Here is a 27,069-nt window from a genome sequence, read left to right on the forward strand (position 1 = left end):
CCGAAAGTGGACGTGGAGGAGCCCTAATGGCGAGACTAAAAATGAAATAGACCTCATACCCTGTGCTAACCCTGGCATCATACAAGATGTGTACGTGCTCGGCGAGGTGCACTGCAGTGACCATAGGATGGTAAGATCTCGAATTAGCCTAGACTTGAGGAGGGAATGGAAAAAACTGGTACATAAGAAGCCGATCAATGAGTTAGCGGTAAGAGGGAAAATAGAGGAATTTCGGATCAAGCTACAGAAGAGGTATAGGGCTTTAACTCGGGAAGAGAACCTTAGTGTTGAAGCAATGAACGAAAATCTTATGGGCATCATTAAGGAGTGTGCAGTAGAAGTCGGTTGTAACTTCGTAAGACAGGATACCAGTAAGCTATCGCAGGAGACGAAAGATCTAATTTTAATGCCACCCCTTATACATAGCTTTCATTGATTACAAGAAAGTGTTTGATTCAGTCAAAACCTCAGCAGTCATGCAGGCATTATGGAATTGGGGTGTAGACGAGCCATATGTAAAAATACTAAAAGATATATACAGCGGCTCCACAGCCACCGTAGTCCTCCATAAAGAAAGCAACAAAATCCCAATAAAGAAAGGCGTCAGGCAGGGAGATACAATCTCTCCTATGCTATTCACAGCATGTTTACAGGAGGTATTTAGAGACCTGGATTGGGAAGAATTGGGGATAAGAGTTAATGGAGAATACCTTAGTTACTTGCGATTCGCTGATGATATTGCCTTGCTTAGTAACTCAGGGGACCAATTGCAATGCATGCTCACTTACCCGGAGAGGCAAAGCAGAATGGTAGGTCTGAAAATTAATCTGCAGAAAACTAAAGTAATTTTTAACAGTCTCGGAAGAGAACAGCAGTTTACGATAGGTAGCGAGGCACTGGAAGTGGTAAGGGAATACATCTACTTAGGGCAGGCAGTGACCGCGAGTCCGGATCATGAGACCGAAATAATCAGAAGGATAAGAATGGGCTGGGGTGCGTTTGGCAGGCATTCTCAGATCATGAACAGCAGGTTGCCATTATCCCTGAAGAGAAAAGTGTATAACTGGTGTGTCTTACCAGTACTCACCTACGGGGCAGAAACCTGGAGGCTTACAAAAAGGGTTCTACTTAAACTGAGGACGACACATCGAGCTATGGAAAGAAGAATGATGGGTGTAACGTTAGGGGATAAGATGAGAGCAGATTGGGGTGAGGGAATAATGCGAGTTAATGATATCTTACTTGAAATCAAGAAAAATGGGCATGGGCAGGGCATGTAATGAGGAGGGAAGATAACCAATGGTCATTAAGGGTTATGGACTGGATTCCAAGAGAGGGGAAGCGTAGCAGGGGCGGAAGAAAGTTAGGTGGGCGGATGAGATTAAGAAGTTTGCAGGGACAGCATGGCCACAATTAGCGCATGACCGGGGTAGTTGCTGTTTATTCAAGCATTTTGCAAATGTGGCTCGCTTTTAAGCACCCCTTCTTATATCTAAAAAAACAGAAATGAACATCCAGTATTCTTTTTTAACTTTCACTAAGCTTATCGTATAGCTCAGTGTTAACATACAGGTTAAAATACAGTATTTACAAGTGAGGTTACAGAAAGCAGTAATAATTGGCAGTAAACACTGCTTGGATGGTGAAAAACATGGGAATCAGGTCATTTTATTTTCGACAATTTTTTTTGGCATAGGAGGCTAAGCAAATGGTGATGTAGCAACACTGTAAAGATTGAATAAGATGGATGTGGAATGCGTTGATGACTTCTCTTTCTGTTTTTTATTTTGCCTTCGAAAGGTATTTATTCTGTTCCAGATAAAGGAGGCAGCTCTTGCATCTGCAACAGAACATCAGTGGATGTTGTGTGAAGCACTTTTTCCATGCTTTTTCACTACCTGAGCAAGGTAACTTTCTTGGTGCTTCATCACACAATTTATACAATCAACTTCCATTAATTCTACCCTCACGAGACTGACGGGTCGAATTAAGATGCAAAAACCTGCTGAAGCACCGTTGATTCATTTGGCAATATGTGCTTGAGTAACGCGCCTCTGAAACGAATGTGCATCAAATTTCTATTTGTCCACAGTATAAAACTAAAGCAGAAGTGACTTAACTCCAAACCAAAGTAGAAACCTATGCGTACCTCATTTTTTAGAACGGCAGCCGATTTCCTAAAGCCAGCTTCGCCGTATTACAGCCATGATATGTGGTAAAGCATATGAATGCTACAACCACGGTTTTAGTTTCGCAATCGATTGCAAAGCTAGGCAATTTTCGTCTCAATGTCCTTCGAAAACAAAAAGTGTTCGTTAGAATCAGGTAAGTACCACAACCGGACATTGTCAGCTACCGTTACTGCTTGAAAATCTTTCTTGGGTGGGTCAAAAATAGGCATTTCAGAGAGATGGCATTTGTTTAATGCATTCACTGTCCCCTAAGCTCTACTGAGACATGCGCTGCCACTAAAAGGGGTCATTATTGGGGTCTGGTCAAGTTCGCATTATCCGGCGAATGCCAGTTTTAGGATCGAAATGATGAATGTTTAATCCCATAGAAATGCATGGGCGTTGGCCAGGTTCGAATTAACTGAAAAAATTAAATTAACCGGAGTCAGATTATTGGAAGTTTACTATACACCTTTTTCTGTTCTCCAAGATTTAATATGTAGTTTTCTTCTATCAGTGTGGCAATGGTGCTAAATTTAGCATTTGTTTGAATCATTCATTGTTCCAAGGACAAGCTACAAAGTAGGGGCACACTTTGAGACTTGAAACATTTCCACATATAAAGGCAGGGCATATGTTAACATCTGTACAATTAACATAAGTTGGCTGTATTGTCTGCATAGCATGTGGTTGCTTTTTGGAATGTGGTCTTTTTGTAAAACAAAGTTGCATTTGTTTCAAATAAATTGCTGAACCATTGCTTGTGTGTTTTCCTGTGCTCTTTGTGCTGATTGCACTTTTGAAAGTGCAGTGAGCAACTGCAGACTGAAATGCACAAGGCTTCACTTTATCATGCCAGGAAGCATTTTGGCTTGACAAAGAAGCCTAAACCCCTTCCATGCACACACTTTTTTTGTATAAACATATCAAATGAAAGACCGTGACCTCTTCTCATGTATTTTAAAGCCTGGCAGTGTTAAAGACAGAGTGAAGTTGTACAAATACAATTTACTGTTAAGTATTGCTGCTAAAACCTCATGCTTGTGTATAGTATATGCATGCAGTGCTGGCTATGCCGTGGTAGAGCCGTGAAACAGCTTTCACCACACTGCTTGCTATAGCATTGCTGTGTTCTGCAACCTGAGGTCAAAACTATAAATCTCTAGAAGTTCAGCAGCACGATTGACAGCTATTTCCGTATGTTCGATGCACTCCTGGCCAGGGACTTTTCGTCCTGTAGGCAAAATAGATGGCTGCCTCGGACGCTGTTTTGGAAAGAGCGCAGCGTACCTCGAAAGCTTGCTTGCAATGCTTCACCAGCAGGTTTTGCCAGCGAGAGTGGGGGGGGGGGGCACAATAATGTGACTTTACATGGTGCGGCAGAATACCTTAAAATGCTGCTGCTTCTGGCTTCTATTTACTATGACATGCTGGTGCACCTCAACATGGAGCAACCCCATTTTACTAAAATTCTGAATTCTTCTACCGACATCGTGTGGTGTGGCTATCTATGATCACTGTATAAAACTGGGGCAAACAGCATGTCTAAAAAGTACAAAAGCTGGTATAACTGTAATGAATGACCTTCAGTCATCCGAAATGTGCAAAATCGCAAGAATTGGTCAAACTCAAACACTGCAGAGTTTAAGTAGTCCTGGCACAATTTTTTTCTTATGCGTGTGTAGCTGTCATTCAGTTAACTACACTACAAAACGTCGAATTCCTTCTATGCGCAACAAATATATCCTTAACGCCAACATTTAAACGTGCCAAAGGCAGTGTGGCCCCATAATCTGGTGACAACATTGCATGGTAGGTCACAAACAAATGATGCATGCTGCAGTTGTTCATGAGTAAGCCATGCCATTATTAGGTCATTGAAAACTGAGCATGTTAGGACCACTATGCAGCACAACATTGGTCTTTCCTTTCTGTCTTGGTGCACACCGGGGAGTGGGCGCATGTTAAACACCTCAGGCGATTAAAGTTAAGCCGGAGTCCGCAACTATGGCATGCCTCTTAATCGTATCGTGGTTGTGACTTATAGAACACTAGAATTAAATTAATTTTAATTTAGATGTTTGAGAAGAGTCATAAGAAAATTTATTTAGTGAAGCAAGTTTTAGCACACATTAAGAATCGCTCAAAGCACATGCAGCTTTCAGTGGCATGGTGTGGTCATAAAAGCTGCCATTTGGAACCAGATTAATATAAAAAAGTTCAGTCCAAAAGTTTAATGTCAGTGCTCCTTTACATGTAAGCATGAGGGACACATCTTTAAAGGCATCATCTAAATCCTGTGTAAGTATTTATTGGTGAATATCAAATGGCCCTACATCTAAGGAAGTTATAGGGTGTTATGATAACAGGAAACCACAAGATTTTTGTTGTGCACTCTTCCTATAGAGACAATATAGGGCAGCAACAAAATAGTTGGGCTTAGTGAAGAATTCATTCAAGATCCTTGCCAATTTGGCAGGTTCACTATGATTAGAGATGATGAAGGCCAAGCACATTGAAATGCATGCCCAAACCTCATTAGCATTGCATCACTTATTTCAAATAACTTTCATTTTGTCATTTTGCCAGATTAAAAGTTCTCAAAAACCTGCTTGACTGGTTTCAAGAACTTTTCGAGAACAGTTTGGTTCCATACGAATGCAGCATTGTCAGTCTTTAGTGAACTCGACCCATCTTTACTGATATGCAATTAGGCAGATCAAAGCAGATGCTGTCAAAGTGCATGTGCAAGAGTGTTTGGAGTGGGCATTCCTGGGTTATGTTGCCAAGAAGGGAGTTTTGAGCTTAATGCACACAGCAGCTATAGCATATGAAAACCAGCACTTTACTCATTTTTTAGATACCGCAGGGCTTGCGCTAATGCTGGTCATAGTCTACTATAATTTCTACCATATATTGCCCTTGTCATGACAAGTTATTTTTATTGTCCTACAATATATTCCCTCTGTGCACAATCAACATCTCTGCCAAGGACAACAGAAACAGTATGATTGGAAACTGCAGAATTCTCCATCTGTGGAGGTGGCTGGCTGATTGCCGTATTAGATGCTTTGTGAGCTGGCATTGATGTGTAAATCTCAACTCATCCGCAAGCATACAAAATAGGCTTTGGGATACTTTTACCACAATAAGAGAGACTAGAATGACTGTTGCCTGTGACATATGGCACATACCCATGATGAGGGATCGGCTAGGATTCCCCATGAATACAACATCAAATAGCTTTATATTCCCACTAACTTGATAGTACATAATACTGATATGTAACAAAAATAAACAACAAAGTAACTGAAAAGCGAACAGGTCTACTACGATTGAGCCACAAGGGGAAAGATGGAAACATTTGTGTTAATTGTATGAAAAAAATGTGCCTAAGATGTCATCTTCCCAGCAGCAACAATATGATCATGCACAAACTAGCATTGCTCTTCAGGCACACCCCAGGCTGCTCAAACCATTTTCTACAAGATTTGAAGCCCAACAGGCAAAATGGGTGAATACCTTCAGCATAAAAGAAGAAAGTTATTCTATTCCATATCCTCACATGAAACGCAGCAATATTGTTACAAGCCATTTTCACACATTGAAGGCATCAGCAATGTGATGAAGACAATTGAAGCACTCATGTTCTTATTTCCATTGCAATACAAACCTACACTTGGTCATATGAAGGTGCATATATATGTGCCAAATTCAACCGTGTACTGTTATGAGGCACATGGAACAGACATTCCAAGGAAGTGAAATATTTGTAATGCAGTTACTTAATTTGTCCAGTCAGAAGGGCAATGCGCTAAATACAAAAAGAACTCGCTACAGGCCCACTATGCAATGCTTTTGCCAAACTATCCAAAACTTCAATGTGTGCAAGTCCACAATGACCAGGAAAAGAAGTAAACAAATTTCTTGAAGATTGAATTAAAAAGAAATGTTGCGACAATTGAGAAATGAGCTCTTTACTTTCTAGTGGCACACGGATAGACAGTCGGTGGGCACAATTTGGACGAACTCATGGCAGTGTTGCAGGGGCAAATACCACTCATACTTCCGAGAAGCGTCGGTTACAATGCTGAGTTGGAACGGAAACTTTGCAAATACTCCTTCGGAAGTTGAAGCATCTGACCAGTAAGTAGTTGAGCATGACTAGGGGAAATATGATCAATTTCACAAATAGCACCATTCCAAAAGAACTGGGACACTGCATTGATTTCTCAGGTGACAACTATTTTTCGAAAAGCCTCTGCGCGCGTTAATGCAACCTGAGGCAGCTTAAATCTAGGTCAGATGGAATCGAAAAATACAGCAGCGGGTGTAACACTTAAATTTGCTATCTCGCGAACATGAGCGAAAACTTCAATTTGAAAAGGTTTGCTCGAAAGGAAAACTCACGGCCGTAACGCTACTGCCCATCGCTAGTTGTGTGAATAAAAAATAAAAAGAAACCATCTGCACGATGAATAGACACTTCGTCGATATTTGAAGCAGATCGTTAGTGGATATCAAGCAATGTGCACTGGATAAGAGCGAAACATGTAACCGATTGACTGACAGAAGTAAGGCTCATAGGATAACGTTTCTCTATCTACACCGATAATGCAGCACGTATTGTGCAATTAAATCGCCCGTAATGCGCAGCAATTACCGCACTCGATTGAAGTCACCATCGCAGCGACGCGCTATTTATTTCAGGACCACAAAAAACAAGGTATTCACCTAAGTACAGCGGCGGTTTACCTGTCGGCAAGCCCCTAACTCGCATATGACGAAAGCAAATGTCACGGAGTCCAAGCCCACGATTGCTCAAGTCAAACTGCGCTCGCACGAATATCGCGCACGTTATACGCTTTCGACACGCACAACAGCACGCCAAGCGCGCGCAGAACGTCTTGCAGCCGACACGACGGCAATGGCTAATCTACGTTCGAGAGTAGCTCTTTCAAAAAAGTAAAAACAAGCAACAATGTGACGTCACATCCTGCGAAAGAAAGTTGTTCTCCTTTCTCACCTTCTCTCAGCTCACGCATGCGCAGTGATCACGGAGCACTCGGGGGCGATGTTCAGGTCGCCCAGTATGATCTATATAGGAACAGCCACAGGAGAGGGGAATTTCATATACTACCCCTACGGCACATTTCATGAGCTGTCACCAACGCTTGGTTGCGTAGCCTCTTTCTTTTTCTTTTTCCTTTCCTTTTCCCATTCGAGAGAAAAGGCCTCCGAGCGGAAAACGATGCCTACTCGCTACCTTCTTCAAACTGTGGGCCAACTTGTGCGCATGCGACACGGCCACGGGTATGACCTCTTCTTGAGGGACCTCTGCCGCAGCTCTCACCGCCCTTCTCTTCATTTTTTTTGCAAGACGCTTTCCGGAGTCCCCGTTACGAGCGAAGCAGGGAACCCAGCTGAAGCCAGCCTGGCCAATCGGTTTTCGAAAGTCGACTGCATCTTGTGAATACAAGATTTCCTGAGTGCGGATTCAAGGTAGAGTGGAGCAATTGCTCTTTCTACCAGTTTTGAACTAGATAATTCGAATGGCAGAAGCCATTCTCTGCACACGGAGCATAACCCCAACAAAGCTGATCTGAACAGAACTCAATCTTCAGAACAAAAAAAAAAAAACTGTAATAATTTACCCTCAGGCAGTTCACTCGTAATATCCAAGCCTTTTCCGGGTTTTCTAAATGGTGATCAAGCCGCGCCCACGCCTTCTGTGAAGTTCAAGTTTGCGTCCTTGGTTAAAATTATAAAGAAATCGTCCACATATCTAAAGACTTTTAAAAGCTTGTTAGTTGGTAAAACCTGATGCAGAATTTGGTCCATTTGTGAAAGAAACATATTACATAGCACCCGCGCTAGGCAGGATCCAATATATGTGCCAGATTTCTGCAGAAGGAACGGCTGGTCAAAATTGTACAAGTGGACTCTAAGTAATATATTAAAAGGGCTAAAAAGTATTCAATAGAGATACCGGCAGAGCTCCGAAAACCATCTTGGGGACATGTAAAACGAATTAGCAGAATTCTCGGATCCGAGCTGTAGCGCCAAATTCGTCTGCTTAACGATCTTCTTCGCACAGTTTGACAGGCAGAATATCCTGCCTGGCCTGTGTCCTTTTTGCATATGAATCCTTACCAACTAGCTCAGCTTTCCTCGTTCTGTGCCCAATCCCTACATACTACAGGACCGGTGGGACAAGAGCGGCTGCGGTTAGGAAGCCACAATTAGTGAATCCTTCTTTTGGAGTCCGAAGGTGCGCATAGTAATCCAGTGCGATATACTGGATTTCCCCGTTGTTTCCGCTATGACTAGAATAGCCGCTAAAGTATTCCAACAGTTAGGAGATGCTATCGAAGACGGCCACACCAGCTGCCGAGCTTGTGCGTGCAGTAACACGAAGCAGTGGAAATTGACCATTGCACATTGTAAATAACGGTGTCTTAAGCAACACGGCGCCTTGCTATGTTGCTTCAATGCTAATCGCATTAACTTTGGCCGTCATCCTGACATGGGCTTTGCTTGAACGTTTAGTGCCTACGTAAAGTGGAGATCTCAGCAGTAGGGCGACAAGGGCATTGCGAATTGCGACACAGTCAGGAGGTAGATGATGTATTTGTACAATTTGACGTAGTAGTTCTGCGGAAACCCGCAAGGTGGAGAGAAGCAATGAAGAGGAACCCGTATGGGTTTCCTTTGTAGCAATTGCTACAAAACGGGTGAATTGAGGAACCCGTATGGGTTTCCTTTGTAGCAATTGCTACAAAACGGGTGAATCGACTTCGCCCTACCATCTGCTAGCCGCCTGGTTAGCTCAGATGGTAGAGCGGCTGCCCCGGAAAGGCGGTGGTCCCGGGTTCGAGTCCCGGACCAGGACGAATTTTTCTTCAACTATGAGGCTTTTCTTTGAGGAACCCGTTTGGGTTTCCTTTGTAGCAATTGCTACAAAACGGGTGGATGTCTCATTTTCCCTTTATTCATTGCTTCTCTCCACCTTGCGGGTTTCCGCAGAACTACTACGTCAAACTCTTGCCTTTGCTTCGTGTTGTCGACAAATTCGACTTCGCCCTACCATCTGCTAGCCGCCTGGTTAGCTCAGATGGTAGAGCGGCTGCCCCGGAAAGGCGGTGGTCCCGGGTTCGAGTCCCGGACCAGGACGAATTTTTCTTCAACTATGAGGCTTTTCTTTGAGGAACCCGTATGGGTTTCCTTTGTAGCAATTGCTACAAAACGGGTGGATGTCTCATTTTCCCTTTATTCATTCTTTATTTGTACAATAATTACTCAAACGATCTAATCGTCCGGGACGCCGCAGAAAGCGTTGTGGCACGCACGCGATCTGTGATGCTGTACGCATGTCACAAATTCCTGTACGACCACCGCCACACGAGTCCTTATCCCCGTGGGTCTCTGGTAATACTACCTATGAGAAAAGCTCCTGCTCCGCTTCTAGACTTCCAACTGCGTTTTCTCCCAGCCACACCACTGATTTATAGGATTGGCCTAGTCGTACTCAAGCTGGCCTTTTTACACTTTCCGACGGACATTGTTGAAGTCACCTGACTTAAGCCGTGTGTGCCGGCTTATGCTGCCGGATCCTAACGAGCACTGGGTTGGCGTCCCCGACTCCGGGAACTTGTGTCCCCGGGCTGCAAACGATAAAGGCGTTTTGGCCTTATTTAAGTAATTAAACAATCTTGTTCTCTGTTTTTCACGTGTATCCGTCTTTTGCTCAAAAATAATTGTAAGTACACGTTTCTTTATTACCATATGTCATTGACGCCATTTCATTTAGGCCTATACTGCGATATCCGCACTTTTATCGAAGAATGCGTCATCTATCACCGTAAATACAGGGCGATGATTTTTAGGTTCTATGGAATTTTTGAAAATCGCCTTTGGCACATGGGATAATTTTGGTGATTGAGATGGATTAGGCAACTACGATGCCGATTATAGGAACACCAGAGGAGAGATAATTGTAGAATTCGCGGAAGGGAATAAGTTGAGAATCATGATCGCCTTCTTCAGGGCGTATTGGAATAAAAAGTGGACCTGGAAAAACCCTAATGAGGAAACGAGAAATGTAATCAATTTTATACTTTCTGCTAATCGCAGCATGGTTCAGGGTGTAGAAGTGTTAGGTAGGGTAAAGTGCAGTGATCATAGGTTTGTGAGGGCTAGAATTCATCCCACTTTGAAGAGAGAAAGAGTAAAATTGGTCACGACGAAATAGGGGCGCAGTAGGGTAAAAACAGACCAATTCGCGCTGTTACTTGCAAACAACTATGCAGAGTTAGAACAGAGAAATAAGGATGACATCGAGGTAATGAATGAAACCGTAACAAGGCTGGCTTCACAAGCAGCAGTAGAAGTGGGAGGTAAAGCACCAAGTCAACCAGTATAGGTAAGTTCTCCAAAATAACGAAGGACATACTAAAGAAACAACAAAGAATGAAATTGTCCAACTCAAGAGATCAGATAGAATTCGGGGAACTGGCAAAACTGATCAACAAGGACAAAATAAGGGATATTCGAAATTATCACGGCAGAAAGACTAAGGAAGCAGTGCAAAATGGACGCAGCGTGAAATCAGTGAGAAGAAAACTTGGCATAGGACAAGCCAAGATGTATGCACTGAAAGATAAACAGGGTAATACCATCAGCAAATTTGACGATATAGTAAAAGTAAAAGCAGCGCAAGAATTCTATATTGACCTGTATTCTACCTAGAGCAGCCCCGATACCTCCATCCGAAGTATTAATGAACAGATTACATAGGCACCTTCTATAATCAACGATAAAGTTAGAAGGGCCTTACAACACATGAAACGGGGAAAAGCGGCAGGAGAAGATGGAATGACAGTCGAATGAATCAAAGATAGAGGAGACATAATGCTTGAAGAACTAGCGGTCCATTATACTAACGGTCTATCGACTTCAACGGTCCCAAATAACTGGAAGGATGTCATCAGCACATAATCGTCATCATCATCACATCATCATCATCAGCAGCAGCCTGTCTTATGTCCACTGCAACACGAATTGCGATCTCTTGCGATCTCCAATTACCCTTGTCCAGCGCCAACCGATTCCAACTAGCGCCCGCGAATTTCCTAATTTCATCGCTCGTGGGATGAACGTGGGAGCGGCCCGCAGCGCACTAATCGCGCGCACCGACGGATCTCAAGAAAGTTATTCATCCATCCATCCATCACTCCACCTAATATTCTGCCGTCCTCGACTGCGCTTCTGTTATCTTGGTACCCATTCTTTAACCCAAATGGTCGACCGGTTATCTAACCTACGCGTTACATGACCTGCCCAACTCCATTTTTCTCTTAATATTAATTAGAATAGCGCCTATCCCCGTTTGCTCTCTGATCCACACTGCTCTCTTCCTGCCTCTTAACGTTACGCCTAACATTCTTATGTTCCATCGTTCTTTGCGCGGTCCTTAACTTGTTCTCGAGCTTCTTTGTCAGTCTCCACTTATCTGCCCCATATGTCAGCACTGGTAAAATGCACTGATTGTACACCTTCCTTTTCAATGATAATGGTAAGCTTCCAGTCAGGAGCTGGCACTGCGTGCCGTATGAGGTCCAACCCATCTTTATTCTTCTATGAATTTGCTTCTCATGATAAGGGTTCCTTGTGATTAACTGAACTAGGTAAACATACTCCTTCACAGACTCTAGAGGCTGACTGGCGATCCTGACCTCTTGTTCCTTTGCCCGGCTATTCATCATTATCTTTGTCTTCTGCATAGTTATGTTCAACCCCACTCTTGCACTCTCTCTGTTAAGGTCTTCAATCATTTATTGTAACTCGTCTGCATTGTTGCTGAATAGAACTATGTCATCGGCAAAACGAAGGTTGCTGAGATATTCGCCGTCGATCCTTACCCCTAAGCCATCCCAGTTTAATAGCTTGAATACTTCTTCCAAGCATGCAGTGAATAGCATTGGAGAGATTGTGTCTGCCTGTCTGACCCCTTTCTTTATAGGTATCTTCCTGCTTGTGTAGAATTAAGGTAGCTGTTTAACCTCTGTAGATATTTCCCAAGGTATTTACGTAAGCATTCGGTACTCCTTGATTTCGTAATGCCTCTATGACTGCTGGTATCGCTACTAAATGAACTGCCTTATCGTAATCAATGGAAGACATATAGAGAGGCTTATAGAGAGGGTCTGCGGATTTCTCTAACCCCTGATTAATGACATGGATGTGATCCATTGTAGTGTATCCCTTCCTGAAGCCAGCCTGTTCCCTCGGTTGACGAAAGTCAGCTGTTGCCGTTATTCTATTCTAGATTATTTCGGTAAATATTTTATATAATACTGGGAGTAAACTAATGGGCCTATAATTTTTCACTTATTTCACGTCTCCCTTTTCCTGGATTAGTATAATGTTTGCATTCTTCCAGCTTTCTAGGTCCCTTGCAATCGATAGACACTTCGTATAAAGAGCCGCACGTTTTCCAAGTATTATGCCTCCTCCATCTTTGATGAAATCGGCTGTTATTCCATCTTCTGCTGCCGCTCTTCCTCGTTTCATGTCTTGCAAGGCCCTTGTGACCTCATCGCTAGCTATAGGAGGAGTTTCTGTATCCTGTTCATTGCTGTTTCTAATGGAGGTATCCTGATTCGTCTGGGTATTGTACAGGCCAGCATAGAATTCTTCCGCTTCTTTTACTGTATCTTCGAAATTGCTGCTGATATTACAATGCATATCTTTCAGCGCATACATCTTCATTTGTCCTATGCCAAGTTTCTTTCTCACTGATTTCCGGCTGCGTCCATTTTTTACTGCTTCTTCAGTCTTTCTCATGTTATATTTTCGAATATCACTTATTTGCGCCTTGTTGATCAATTTTGACAGTTCCGCGAATTCTATGTTATCTCTTGAGTTGGACACCTTCATTTTTGTCGTTTCTTTATTAGATGCTTTGTTACTTGGCAGAGCTTGTGTACTGGTTGCCTTGGTGTCTTGCCTCTCACTTCAATTGCTGCTTAAGCCAGCTTAGTTACGGCTTCATTCATTAGCTCTATGTGATCGTCATCTCTCTGTTCTAAGGCTGCATATTTGTTTGCGAGTACCAGCCTGAATTTGTCTGCTTTTACCCTTACTGCCGTTATGTAGACCTGTTTCTTATTGAACAATTTTGCTCTTTCTCTCTTCAAATTGAAGTAAATCCTAGCCCCCAGTAACCTATGATCACTGGACTTTACCCTAACTATCACTTCTACATCCTTCACTATGCTGGGATCAGCACAAAGTGTAAAGTAAATTTCATTTCTTGTTTCACCATTAGGGATTTTGCAGGTCCACTTTCTGTTGCAACGCTTCCTGAAGAAGGTGTTCATTATTCGAAGCTTATTCCTTTCTGCGAATTCAACCAGCATCTCTCCACTAGCGTTCCTAGAATCGACGTGGTATTGCCAATTCCTTGTTTACCAGCCTGCATTTTCCTCACTTTTGCACTGAAGTCGCCCATTACTACAGTATACTTAGTTTGCACTTTTCTCATCGTTAATTCGACATCTTCATAAAACTGATCTACTTCCTTATCATCGTGATTGGATGTTGGATCGTAGGCTAAATTGAATGTATACCTCTTATTAAGATAGACTACGACTACGGCTACCCTCTTATTAATGCTGCATAATTCGTCCGCTTTGCCATTAAGGATTAGGAATCCTATCCCGTATTCCTTCTTATCTAGGGGACCTCTATCGCAGAGGACATGTCCGTTATTCAGCAATGTATAAGCTTCACCATTTCTTCCAATCTCACTAAGGCCGATGATATCCCAAGCAATGTCTGATAGTTCCTCAAAGAGTCCTGCTAAGCTAAGCTCACAAAGGAGATGTTAAAGAATTGAAAAGTTATAGACCCATTAGTTTACTTTCAGTATTGTATAAAATATCATCAAGAGAATTTATAATAGAATACTGCCAACACTGGACTTAGTCAACCAAGAGAACAGGTACGTGGGGTAGCACGTGATGTTCAATATGCTAGTCTTGTTTTGTTCTGTTTTGGTTTTCTATTTATTGGTGTGTGCGTTTGGAATGTTGTGAGTTAGCGCTCGTCCCTGTCTTTTCTCGGCATTGTGCTCGTGCCTCCGCGCAAGCTATTTCAGTATGCAAGAGAACAGGCTGGCTTCAGGAAGGTATGCTCCCACAGAAGGGTTCACATCCATGTCATCACTCAGGCAATGGAGAAATTTACAGAGTACAATTAGCCTCTCTGTATGGCTTTCGTAGATTAGGAAAATGCGTTCGATTCATTAGCGATACCAGCAGTCACACAGAGGCATTGACGTTACGAAGGAGTACAGGAGGCTTACGCAAAAATCTTGGAATATATCTACAGAGATTCCACAGCTACATTATTTCTAAACATGTAAAGTAGGAAGATACCTATAATGAAAGGGGTAAGACAAGGAGACACAATCTCTCCAGTGCTATTCACTGCAGGCTTGGAAGAAGTATTCGAGCTATTAAACTGGGGAGGCTTAGGAGTAAGGATCAACGGCGAATGTCTCAGCAACCTTCAGTTTGCAAACGACATTGTCCTGTTCAGCAACACCCGGCACGAGTTACAACTAATCACTAAGGACCTTTACAGACTGTGGAAGAGTAGGGTTGAAATATATATTCGGAAGGCAAATATAACGATCAATAGCCTGGTCAGGGAACAAGAGTTCAGGAGCGCCAGTCAGCCTGTACAGTCTGTGTAGGAGTACGTTTTCCTAGGTCAATTAATCACACGGAACCCTGATCATGAGAAGGAAATTCACAGAAGAAGAAAAATGGGTTGGACCGCATACGGCAGGCAATGCCAGCTCCTGACTTTGAAGCTTACGATTATCATTGAAAAGGGAGGTGTGCAATCAGTGCATTTATCAGTGCTCACATATGGGATAGAGACTTGGAGACTGACAAGAAAGCTTGCGAACAAGTTAAGGACCGCGCAAAGAACGATGGAACAATAAGAATGTTAGGCATAACGTTAAGAGACAGAAACAGAGCAGTGTGGATCAGAGAGCAAACGGGGATAGGCGCTATTCTAATTAATATTGAGAGCAAAAGTGCAGCTGGGCAGGTCATGTAATGCGTAGGTTAGATAACCGGTGGACTATTGGGGTTAGAGAATGGGTGCGAAGAGAAGAAAAGTGCAGTCGAGGACGGCAGAAGACTAGGTGGGGTGATGAAATTAAGAAATTTGCAAGCACTAATTGGATGGCGGAGGTCAGTGCCAATTGGAGATCGCAGGGCGAAGCCTTCGTCCTGCAGTGGACAAGAAATAGGCTGATGATGATGGTGATGATTCACCGAGGCGGGTATTAGTATCGCGAGAAGTCGAAACATACCAAACTAATTAGCGAACATTCACTCATTAAACTTCCAATTACTTTACGGTACATATTGCAATTTACGAATTGTGGCTTCCATGTTTGCAAGACGCATCCAAGTGAAATAAATTTCTAGGATCAGACCAGCTTCCAAATATTATTTTCCAAAATGAGTGACGAAAGAAATGGGCGTTCTAGTTTCTTGCGTGCTTGAAAGCATAAAATATCGTCTTGTTAAAAAAGGTAAGTGGACCAACAGTGCAGGTGAGTTTTATGGCGCATATCCACAAACTGCTGTTATTGTGGAAATTCATGCCAAATGAATAAGTTTGACATTATCACGGGGTACAAATCTTAATTGCAATATCTGGCATACAAACATTAATTAGGAAGTTAAGTGTTGATTTTTGTTAATTACTTGAATATGTGTTTAGACTTTTCGTGCAAGCAATGTCTGCTTTTCTGAACAGTCTAGTTCGAGGAATAGAATTGATATCTGTAACAGGCGATTTTCAAAGATTTCATCAAACTTAGAAATGCGCACGCGGTATAACACTACTGACCGAATATCCCTTCAGCCTAACCTTGCTAATATTTCTGAATGGTGTGATGATACCTTACTAGGTAGTGAGGCTCAACATTAATAAGTGTGAAACCACATCGAATCTTTCAAGCTTAAAGGGTTGCTGAACCACTCATCGGGCGTGCTGGAAAAACGCAGTCCGCGATAGGCATACGCCACTCCGAAAATCTCAACCACATGTTGCAGTCGTAGGCGATGCGTGAAACTGAAGCGGAGCACGAGTTGACATATTTCTCATACACTCTCTCTTCAACCGAGGCCTGCTCCTCAAAGGCTTTGAAGCTGTCGGCAGCTTGCTCATGTCGTGAGTGCAAGGTTCCCATAGACGGCTACTATCGGCTGAGCCTGATAGCTTACATCGATCACGCATAATGTTTGGATCAGTACGCTTATTCATATGCTGTTCATGTGTTTATTTATTGATGCAATTTAATCAACTGATTGAAGTAAGGAAAAATCTGCTTCCGAATTTCGGTAAGAATCACACACTTTCTAAAGAAGCAAACTATTGTTTCCTCACGCTCGGCCGCTGCCGCCCGAGTACTAATTAAATTTTCGCCAACCTCCTTATCGGTGTCGCTGCCGCTTTGTGTCACTGATTTTGATTAGGTTTGAACACTCGACTAGCTCGTACCACGAGAAACGTGAGGTCAGACCACACAAGTATTGCTTAATGGGTGAGTAGGATGGAAAAGGACAGCTGAAGGGATGAGCACTATTAAATCGCTCCTCCTGTTACTTGTCTCCTTCCTTCATACTTGAGTCGAGTTGTGCTAAATCAAGACAAGTCAGACCACTCTCATGTTTCCTAGCGCGCACTCACTTTTGGCCAGAGGTGGGCAAATGCCCTCATATTTTGTTTTCATTTTTTTTCTTTTCCCACCGCAAGTATCTTCCTGACTTCACCCTCACATTGCGAAATTTGGCAGCCCTGCCTCACCCTCATTCTTGCTTATAAAGCAATTATCCGCCCTTCCTTACCCTCATGCTGAAAAGGATACCATGCTTCTCTTACCTTCAGTTTTCTACAACTTCAAATAGACCATTTGCTCTACCCGCGAGCTCAGTTTGGCGCAATCATTGTCTAGGGCTAGTCCTATTAGACAGTTTTAGTACTGCGTACGTAGCGTACGCGACGGAGTTGCGTACGTCAGATCGCTAAGTTCTGCAAAGTGTGCATGTGCCGAACGCAACACGAACGGTACGGGATGCGTACGCGGCCGCTGCGTACGCACGCATCCGATTCTTGCGTGCGTACGTGGGGAGCCTTGCTTGCTGCTTTCGTGGTTCTCGTTTGTTCGGGAGACAAAATCATTTTCCTAAATGGCAGCGTCGAAGGCGACCAGCTGCAGGCTGCACTTTTCAATGGCCTACGATTTGGCTTTGCTGCGTGAAGTGAACGCGCAGAAGCCATTCCCGGAACCTGCACGGTGGGAATGCATAGCAAGAATAGGAACTTTCTTTTTTGAGAAAGTGTTCAGCGTGTGCTGTTTGCGCGAAAGGCTTGACCTGCTTTTTGGCGCAGTTCGCCGCAAATGACCGTGCCAGCCTTAGAAAGCAAGTACTCGGTTATGAAGCGAAAAGCTTCACTACGCTAGTAAACGCCGCGCTTCGCGCGAGCCGGCGTATGTCGGAATTGGCTCCGTAAGCGTGTTCGAAGTCGGCGCAGGTGGCCACTGCCGCGCACTATGCGTCATCGTTTGACGTTCGCCGCAAGCGTGTGTTTGTCGCGGAGGCCGACTATATTACTGCTTGCCACAGAATAGGCGTGCGCATTCAACATGGAAGGAGAAGAGAGTGATACCACCGATACAGATAGCTGTGTTTATGGCTGTACAGAAATCGCAAGACAATGTGCCCAACAATGATGAATAAAGATGTTTATTAATCCTGCATAACTTATGGTATATATCATTGATAAGCAATTTGCAATTTGCAGTTTTAAAAGGGAAGGAGTGTATCCTGTGCATGTGTTCGAAGGAACGTTTGACAGAGACGATTTTTGTCCTTTATCATTTTCAAAAGTTATCTTGTTACGCATGGTTTTTCTTATCTTTTCCGGATTATTTTTCGTGTGCGTTTCCAGTGCAAAGTGCTTCGAACAGAAACGAAGGAAATTGTGAAAAAAGAGGTCGTATGCATCATTGACATCTGTTTTCTGCAGTACACAGGACCAGTCGAAGTTCATAATGCCGTGTTGAAATGCTCCCAAAGAGGCATCTGTTATCCTCTGCACAATAATACACTCTTTCATGTTGTTTTGTTCAGCATGCTCATTCCGAAAGACGACAAACACCGGACAGTGATCGCTGACATTAGAAGGGATTGTACCACGAGAGATCACACTCGTTTCAATATTCGTAATTATTAGATCTAGTACCGTTGCAGTAGTGCATGTGACTCGTGATGCTGTTTCTATTAAGTTGACAAATCCATAGGCGAGAATCTTCATCTTGAAATCATGTGCAGTAGCGTTATGGTCAAGAACATTAATATTAAAATCAGCGCTGCACAAAAACGAACGTTCATTTAGTGACGCGCATTCTAGAATCTGGTGAAATAATGCTTAAAATTTTTCGTGTTACCATTTGGGGGCGGTATACCACAAAATGATTTGATTTGAATTTTTTAAAGTTAGCACTTGATATTAATCCGCAACGTCACTAAGATTAAGCAGAAAGTGACACTTTTTGCATGCGAGAGTATAGATAACGACACCGCTACCACTTGTTAGGTCTGTTAAGAGAAAAACATTTCGCATCTTGCTATGAAATTGATACCACATTTCAGTGAACATAAAAACCGTAATTTCGAAACAAAAATTGTTTTAGAAGCCGAACGATATCGTCTTGCTTGTTACCTACCGAGTGGGCGTTAAGGTGCAAAGCGGTTTCACAGTTTTGGGGCCCCATTACGTAAAACTATTCCAATATGTTTTTATTCCAATCTCTTAACGTCAAACTTGCGTAACCGCCGACGCAAGCATCAGGCGGTCACCCGCAGGATTGTCTGAACAGACCAATCAAACGCTCTCCTCGTTCATAGATAACCTTTGTATGCTTGAAAAACGAATAACATTGCCCAGACTGAGTGGTTTGCCTTATCTAATTTGCTCACAAGAGGCGAGCAACACGCTGAAGTGCAGAGGGGTTCAACGGGGCCGAGTCACAGCACTAGAAATCGATAACAGGATGAAGAGGGTGGTGCCGCCGTTCGCGATTGGTCAGCTTTCCCTTGCTTAGCTTGCGGTAGCTGGTCAAAAATCACGGCGGCATGCAATTAAAAACGACGCTAGAACAGATACTCAGCAAAGAACAGTAGGCAGAACGAGGTCGTAAACGTGCCGAAAGTGCTCGAAAACTTTACACGGCCACGCAAAAGGTTTTATTATACGCAAATAAGCCCATGCTCTCCAGCAGGTGCTAGTAGCCAGTGCCTGAGCGATTGGCGGTAGCCATCTGTTATTCCTTCCGGAGCGGGACAGCCTGCGGCTATTAAGAAGAACATTAAGTTTTGTTGGGCATATAATGAATCTTCAGCGCGTACACGTCAGTTCGATGCGGAGAGTTTTTGCGGTTTTGTGACGTCGCGTGACAGGCAGGTAAAGTGGGTGCAGCCCGAAAACTTTTGACAAATAGCGGAGGGCTAATGGCGAAAAGGCGTCGAATCAGAAATAACTATTCTTCTTTTGCTCAGTGAAATCATGCATAGTCAGTGTGTACACGTCATACCAGAGGGGAAGCTATCGCCGTTTTCGTGACGTCGCGTGACAGACAGGTTAGATGGGGGTGGTCCAAAAAAGTTGTTGGCCAATCGGGGAGGGCTGATTGCAGAATTGGAAAAGAAAGGTTTGCAATAGTTTCAAATTATAGCGCCGTTGGTTTGGGTCAATCGGTATTGGCCTGCACGAAGCCCGATTTTGCTAGCATCAGTGTGCTGTTCAGTGCCTCGGCATCTTCGTTAAAGTGTCCAAGCAAGGGCGGTGTCTGGAAGCGCCGCTGAAGCTCGGAGAAGGTGTCTTTCTGCTGGAGACCCAAAACAAACGAGATGCCTTCATTTTCTTGCTTGAAGATGTTAAATCGTGGCTAGCGTAAGAAATAGCACGTTCAATACCATCTTCCCCTGCACGGGGTCTGGACCAAGACAGATTACGCTAGCATCAGTGTGCAGTTCAGTGTCACCATCTTCATCAAAGTGTACAAGTAAGCGTGGGGTTTGGAGACACTGCTGAAGCTGAGACAGAACATCTCCCTGCTGCGGACTCCAAAGAAATGGGATTCTGCCTTTGCTAAACGGGTCAAGGGTTCTGCTGCTTTGGATAATATCTTTACAAAGTGTCTATAGTATGCACAGATGCCAAAGAAACTGCGGACATCTCTTTTGTTTGCTAGTGGTGGAATGTGGCAAGAGCCATAATTTTTACTCGGCCTGGCTGAACACCATCGTGGCTTACAACGCCGCCGAGGAATTTTCGCTGTTAATTACTGAAATCACATTTATCAGATTTTAATGATATGCCTAAGAATAAATTGCAAGAAACATGGACTGAAGTTGCTGAAAGTGTTACTCAAATGTCTTAAAAAACAACGACGTCGTCTAAATAGAGATGACATGATTCCTACTTAAGACATGACACCATGATGCACATCATCCTTCTAAAGGCCATGGTAGTTGAGCATAATCACGAGGACTGCACCTTAAGTTCGTACAAGCCGCCAGGAGTTACTAACGCACTCGTTTCGTCATCCCGTTCATCAGCTTCGATCTGCCAGTTTCCGCTTCATAAATACATTCAGCAAACATATCGGACCTGTCGAAGTCGCTCTCAAGAGTCTTATATGCAGGGAAGAAGGCAGCTAACTTTTTTCGTCACCTTGTTGTTTGCGGTAATCCACAAAAAACCAAAGGATGCCGGAGGCCCACGGGCCGGTTGCGAGCTTAATTACGTCGTCGCTGAGTATTCGCTTTACTTGACAACAGATCGCCTCTTGCTCCTTTTGTGACTGTCCATTTGTGACAGACGCACGTACTGCTCAGTCGGTTTCCTATTAGTACGGTGCTTCGCGCTGAGGGTCTATTTTACTTTCGACCTGGGTGCAAAGCTGTCACTAAACATGCATATAATACTGCGTATGCGTTCTTTCTGTGTGGGTGAGTGCTCAGGATTTGTATTGATTGTAATGAAAACCTCGGTGTTACGCTTCATGGCTACAGAAAGCTCAGCGGGCGTGGTACTTATTGCTTACCCAAGCTTTCAAAGAGAGCAATGGCCTTTAGCGTTACCATGTGTTGTACCCGCCACTACTTTGGTATCGAAAACATCAGTCATGCTGCGGTTCAGCTCAATATTGCAGCGGGTGAGGCTGACTGGCCGAGCCAAGAGCACCGATTCGGCTACTCTTATGGTAACCGTCGCTTTCAAAATTAATAAACATACTAATTCATCGCGGGACTGTCATAATGTCGTCAGCAGAACGACTTGCTGCCTTGGCGGTGTTACTGTCTTGAATACTGGGCGCTTAGTCACCGAAAAACGTTAACAGCTCCCGAAAATGGATGAAAGCTCCGTGCTCGCGAAGAAAATCCTTCGCAAGGATCAGTTTTCGGGAGCACTCGAGCAACACGATGAGAGAGCCAACGCGCGCTGACTGACGAATTCGGAGTCCGGCCGAGCCGGGTAGCGCAGCGGTGGCCTGGAGGTAGAGCATCCGCCTCGAGTGCAAGAGGACCGTGGTTCGAATACCGGTGCGGCGCAATTTTACACCGGATAAAAGAAAATCCGTGTGTTGATAAAATTGCTAAACAGGCCTGGAGTGCGGCCTGATCCCGGTGAACAGAAGCGGTAACGCACTCCCTCATCAGAGCAGGATTGCCCACCCTGGGGCAGCACTTGTCAACAACCTCCTACATGAATACAACAATCAAACCCCGGCAATCAGACCGTAGCAGCTGCGAATCAACTGACCACGGCGGCTGTCAAACCTGTGACGCAGCAGGCGGTGATAAGAATCTCTGGGTCCCGACAGGCCGCCATGGGAATCTGAACCTGGCAACGTTCAACGCGACAACGTTATCTAGTGAGGGGAGTCTAGCAGTGCTATTGGAGGAATTAGAGAGCAGTAAATGGGATATAATAGGGCTCAGTTAGGTTGGGAGGACAAAAGAAGCATATAAAGTGCTAAAAAGCGGGATCGTCTAGTGCTACCGCGGCTTAGTGGAAATAGGAGAACTAGGAGTCGGATTCCTGATTAATAAGGATATAGCTGGTAACATACCGGAAATCTATAGGATTAACGAGAGGGTGGCAGGTTTTGTTGTGAAACTTAATAAGAGGTACAAATTGAAGGTTGTATTCAAGTCTACGCCCCCACATCCAGTCATGAAGATCATGAAGTCGAAAGCTTCTATGAAGACGTTGAATCGGCAATGAGTAAAGTCAAAACAAAATACACTATACTGATGGGCGACTTCAATGCCAGGGTAGGCAAGAAGCAGGCTGGATACAAGTCAGTGGCGGAATATGGCATAGGGCCTAGGAACAGCAGGGGAGAGTTATTAGTAGAGTTTCCAGAACGGAATAATATGCGGATAATGAACACCTTCTTCCGCAAGTGGGAGAGCCGAAAGTGGGCGTGGAGTAGCCCTAATTGTGATACTAGAAATGAAATAGACCTTATACTCTGCTCTAACCCTGGCATCATGCAAGATTTGTACGTGCTCAGCAAGGTGCGCTGCTGTGACCCTAGGATGGTAAGAACTCGAATTAGCCTAGACTTGAGTAGGCAACAAAAGAAACTGGTACATAAGAAGCCGATCAATGAGTTAGCGGTAAGAGGGAGAATAGAGGAATTCTGGACCAAGCTACATAACAGGTATTCGGCTTAACTCAGGAAGAGGACCTTAGTGTTGAAGCAATGAACGACAATCTTATGGGCATCATTAAGGAGTGTGTAATAGAAGTCGGTGGTAACTTCGTTAGACAGGATACCAGTAAGCTATCGAAGGAGACGAAAGATCTAAATCACGAAACGCCAATGTATGAAAGCCTCTAACGCTACAGCTAGAACAGCACTGGCAGAACTTTCCTAGTTAATCAACAAGCGTAAGATACAGCTGTCATAAGGAAGCATAATATAAATAGAATTGAACATGCTCTCAGGAACGGAGGAAGCCTAAAAGCAGTGAAGAAGACACTAGCAATAGGCAAGAGTCGACACGCAAGAGTCAATAGGCAAGAATCAAGGGTCAAGGCAAGCGACAAAGCCGGCAATATCATTACTAATATGGATGAGATAGTTAAAGTGACTGAGGAGTTCTATAGAAATTTATACAGTACCAGTGGCCCCCACGACGATAATGGAAGAAAGAATAGTCTAGAGGAATTTGAAGTCCCACAAGCAACGCCGGTAGAAGTAAAGAAGGCTTTGGGAGCTATGCAAAAGGGGAAGGCAGCTGGGGAGGATCAGGTAACAGCAGATGTGTTGAAGGAAGGCGGGCAGATTGTTCTAGAAAAACTCGCCACCCTGTATACGCAATGCTTCATGTCCTCGAGCGTTCCGAAATTTTGGAAGGACGCCAACATAATAATAATTCATAAGAAAGGGGACGCCAAAGATTTGAGAAATGAGAGACCCATCAGCTTAGTGTCCGTTGCCTACAAAGTATTTACTAAGGTAATCGCAAATAGAGTCAGGCGCACCTTACACTTCTGTCAACCAAAGGACCAGGCAGGATTTCGTAAAGGCTACTTATATTCACACTATCAGGTGATAGAGAAATGTGCGGAATATAACCAACTCTCATATATAGCTTTCACTGATTACGAAAAAGCGTTTGATTCAGTCGAAACTTCAATAGTCATCGAGGCATTACGGAACCAAGGTGTAGACGAGCTATATGTAAAAATACAGGCAGGTCTATATAGCGGCTCGGCAGCGACCGTACTCCTCAGTAAAGAAAGCAACAAAATCCCAATAAAGTCGTCAGGCAGGGAGATACGATTTCTCCAATGCTATTCACAGCGTGTTTACTGGAGGTATTCAGAGACCTCGAATGGGAAGAATTGGGGATAAAAGTTAATGGAGAATACCTTAGTAACTTGTGATTCGCTGATGATATTGCCTTGCTTAGTAACTCTGGGGACCAATTGCAATGCATGCTCCCTGACCTGGAGAGGCAAAGCAGAAGAGTGGGTCTAAAAATTAATCTGCAGAAAACTAAAGTAATGTTTAACAGTCTCGGAAGAGAACAGCAATTTACAATAGGTAGCGAGGCACCGGAAGTGGTAAGGGAATACATCTACTTAGGGCAAGTAGTGACCGCCGATCCGGACCATGAGACTGAAATAATCAGAAGAATAAGAATGGGCTGGGGTGCGTTTGGCAGGCATTCTCAGATCATGAACAGCAGGTTGCCATTATTCCTCCAAAGAAAAGTGTATAACAGCTGTGTCTCATCAGTACTCACCTACGGGGCAGGAGCCTGGAGGCTTACGAGAAGGGTTCTACTTAAATTGAGGACGCCGCAACGACCTATCGAAAGAAGAATGATGGGTGTAACGTTAAGGGATAAGAAAGGAGCGGATTGGGTGAGTGAACAAACGTGAGGTAATGCTATCTTAATAGAAATCAAGAAAAAGAAGTGGGCGTGGGCAGGACATGTAATGAGGAGGGAAGAAAACCGATGGTCATTAAGGGTTACGGACTGGATTCCATGAGAAGGAAGCATAGGAGGGGTGCCAGAAAGTTAGGTGTGCGGATGAGATTAAGAAGGTTGCAGGGATAACATGGTCACAATGAGCACATGACCGGGGTAGTCGGAGAAGTATGGTAGAGGCCTTTGCCCTGCAATGGGCGTTGCCAGGATGATGATGATGATGGTACTGCTGCTGCTGCTGATGATGATGAGTGTATCTGCTAGCCGGAGTCAAGCGATGATTCCATGCTGTCCGGAAGCATGGTCGATTGCTTGGCTCCGCAAGTTTTCTCATTTCGGCAGGTAGTTCGGGACTCACTACTGAATAACGGGCGCCAGTGTCCACGAGTGCAGTGACCTTGGTCTTTGTCGACCTGGAAGGGAATGTTCGCGGAAATATTTTTGTCGTTGATGACATGCGCCTCTGAAAGGGAATGATTGGCCTTCGGCTGGCGTGCCGAAGGAAGAGCGCGTTTTATTGATCGTTCAGCAGCAGCCCCACCCCCTGAGCCCGCTCCTCCTAGTTTTTCAGGAGTGGGCTAGGAGACGTTGTCTACTCCCTGTGCCATGAGGAAAGGCTGAGTGACGACCAGGTGATGTAGAACGTCGATGGGGTCGAGATTGGGACTGACGCCGCTGAAAACTCGGGGACTGGTGGCTCGCGAAGTACTCGGCAATAGCTCAGACACGCTCACCATTAGAGGATCGACGTGGATCTCAGCGAAACCCAGGGAAGCGCATCTGCCTGTATGTGCACTCTCTCTACAGTCTACTAGATTCACCGCAGTAGTAGCAGAGCGGCCGATTCTCGGGAGCGCACCACACAGTAAATTTCCGCACGCTTTGACTTGGGCTTGCGTATACGGCTGGAAAGGTATTGTGCCGTCGGTTGCGCAGATGTATAGGACGGATAGCCAACTGCTGATATAGGAGCTCTTAAGGCTTCGGGTTAGGTAAGGAGAGGGGCATGGCCTGCCGGTGTGAGCAGCGGTTGTACCAGCTGCCTGACCTTTTCGCTGACCACGTCCACCCAGTCACGTAGGGTTATATATTGTGTGGAGGGCGGCTGCATGGCAGCGCCGCTTTGCCACCATCATCATCACCTGGACCTGGCTTATGCGCCCGTAACACGCGTAGCCACCCTGGGGCCAGAGTGCGAGGAACGGCAACCAGGATGCAGTCCATTTCGTTTGAGCCTTCGGCCAGTAAAGGTTGCCTGTTCCATGGCTCTTGCACACTATGCCGTCCCCGAGAGCCTCGACTACTGGCTCTGAAGCCCCGGTCCTGAGGACACATTTGCCGCCCAACGTGGGTCCAGCTGGTGGTTCTCAGAAGGTAGGCATCAGGGGCTCCTTTTCCGTTAGCTAGAATTTCTGGCATTTTGATGGCAGCGTTTGTAGTGTTTCTCGCAGTGGGGTTTCGGCTTCTTGTGTGGCGTCATTTGTGTGCCTATATATTTTGCGTCTTGTCTTTGGTTTGCTTTCTGGCTTTCTATGAAGACGCGCTCTTCGGCACGCAATGCAATCTCCGAAGCCGATGAACAGCCTCCCGGAGTCTCGACTGTGACCGGAGCTGGAGCTATGAAGCCAGTATGCAATGGTCTGATCGCCTTTGGGCCAGATCACCACGCTGTGCTAGCCTAACAGATCGGCTCTCCGACTTCGCCGCTGCCAGGCGCACGGTACACGAGCACGCGCAGGCCGCGATGCTGACGAAGCTGACGTTGTGCGTTCCAACGTTTAGCGACTGCGGCGCCGGGAAATCGGTCACTGGTTTTTTGGATGATTTGGCCTTTTACAGGGCGGTTTCGGGTGTCTCGGATCGAAGCTTATGTTGCTCGAAGGAGTCCTACCAATTGCTATTTGTGGTATCGCGGCACAGTGGCTGCGTCTGCAGCCTCTGTTCCTGTCCATAGACCAATTAGTAGCTGTGTTCCGAGCAGAGTTCCTGCCGATATACTACGGCTGCCGCATCCGACGCGAGCTTGACTCCCGAAGGCAAAACCCAGATGAGATTCTGCGAGAATAGGTTCGGGCCATGCAGGAACTCTTTCGACGCACTGATCTCAGCGCCACCGAGTCCACTAAGGTCTCGCATGTTTTGCGAAGGTGCCACCCTCGCCTCAGACCATATCTCGTTGGTTATTCATTTCGCTCCCTTGAGGAACTTGCGGGCTTTGCGCAAGAAATCACGAAGACGCACTTTTGGGAGCAACATTGCGCTCCTCCACCACCACCTGTCGACGT

The 27,069-nt window shown here is 44.7% G+C and overlaps 2 non-coding genes across 2 annotated transcripts; both read left to right on the forward strand.

Moving 5' to 3' along the window:
• The first annotated feature begins 8,989 nt into the window (after positions 1-8,989).
• On the forward strand, positions 8,990-9,064 carry TRNAS-GGA (transfer RNA serine (anticodon GGA)). Its single transcript has one exon. It is a non-coding gene; the product is annotated as a tRNA-Ser (tRNA).
• Positions 9,065-9,270: 206 nt separating this feature from the next.
• TRNAS-GGA (transfer RNA serine (anticodon GGA)) lies at positions 9,271-9,345 on the forward strand. Its single transcript has one exon. It is a non-coding gene; the product is annotated as a tRNA-Ser (tRNA).
• The last annotated feature ends 17,724 nt before the right edge of the window (positions 9,346-27,069 follow it).

This window comes from Dermacentor variabilis, chromosome 9 (assembly GCF_050947875.1).
Source record: "Dermacentor variabilis isolate Ectoservices chromosome 9, ASM5094787v1, whole genome shotgun sequence".
NCBI classification, from domain to species: domain Eukaryota; kingdom Metazoa; phylum Arthropoda; class Arachnida; order Ixodida; family Ixodidae; genus Dermacentor; species Dermacentor variabilis.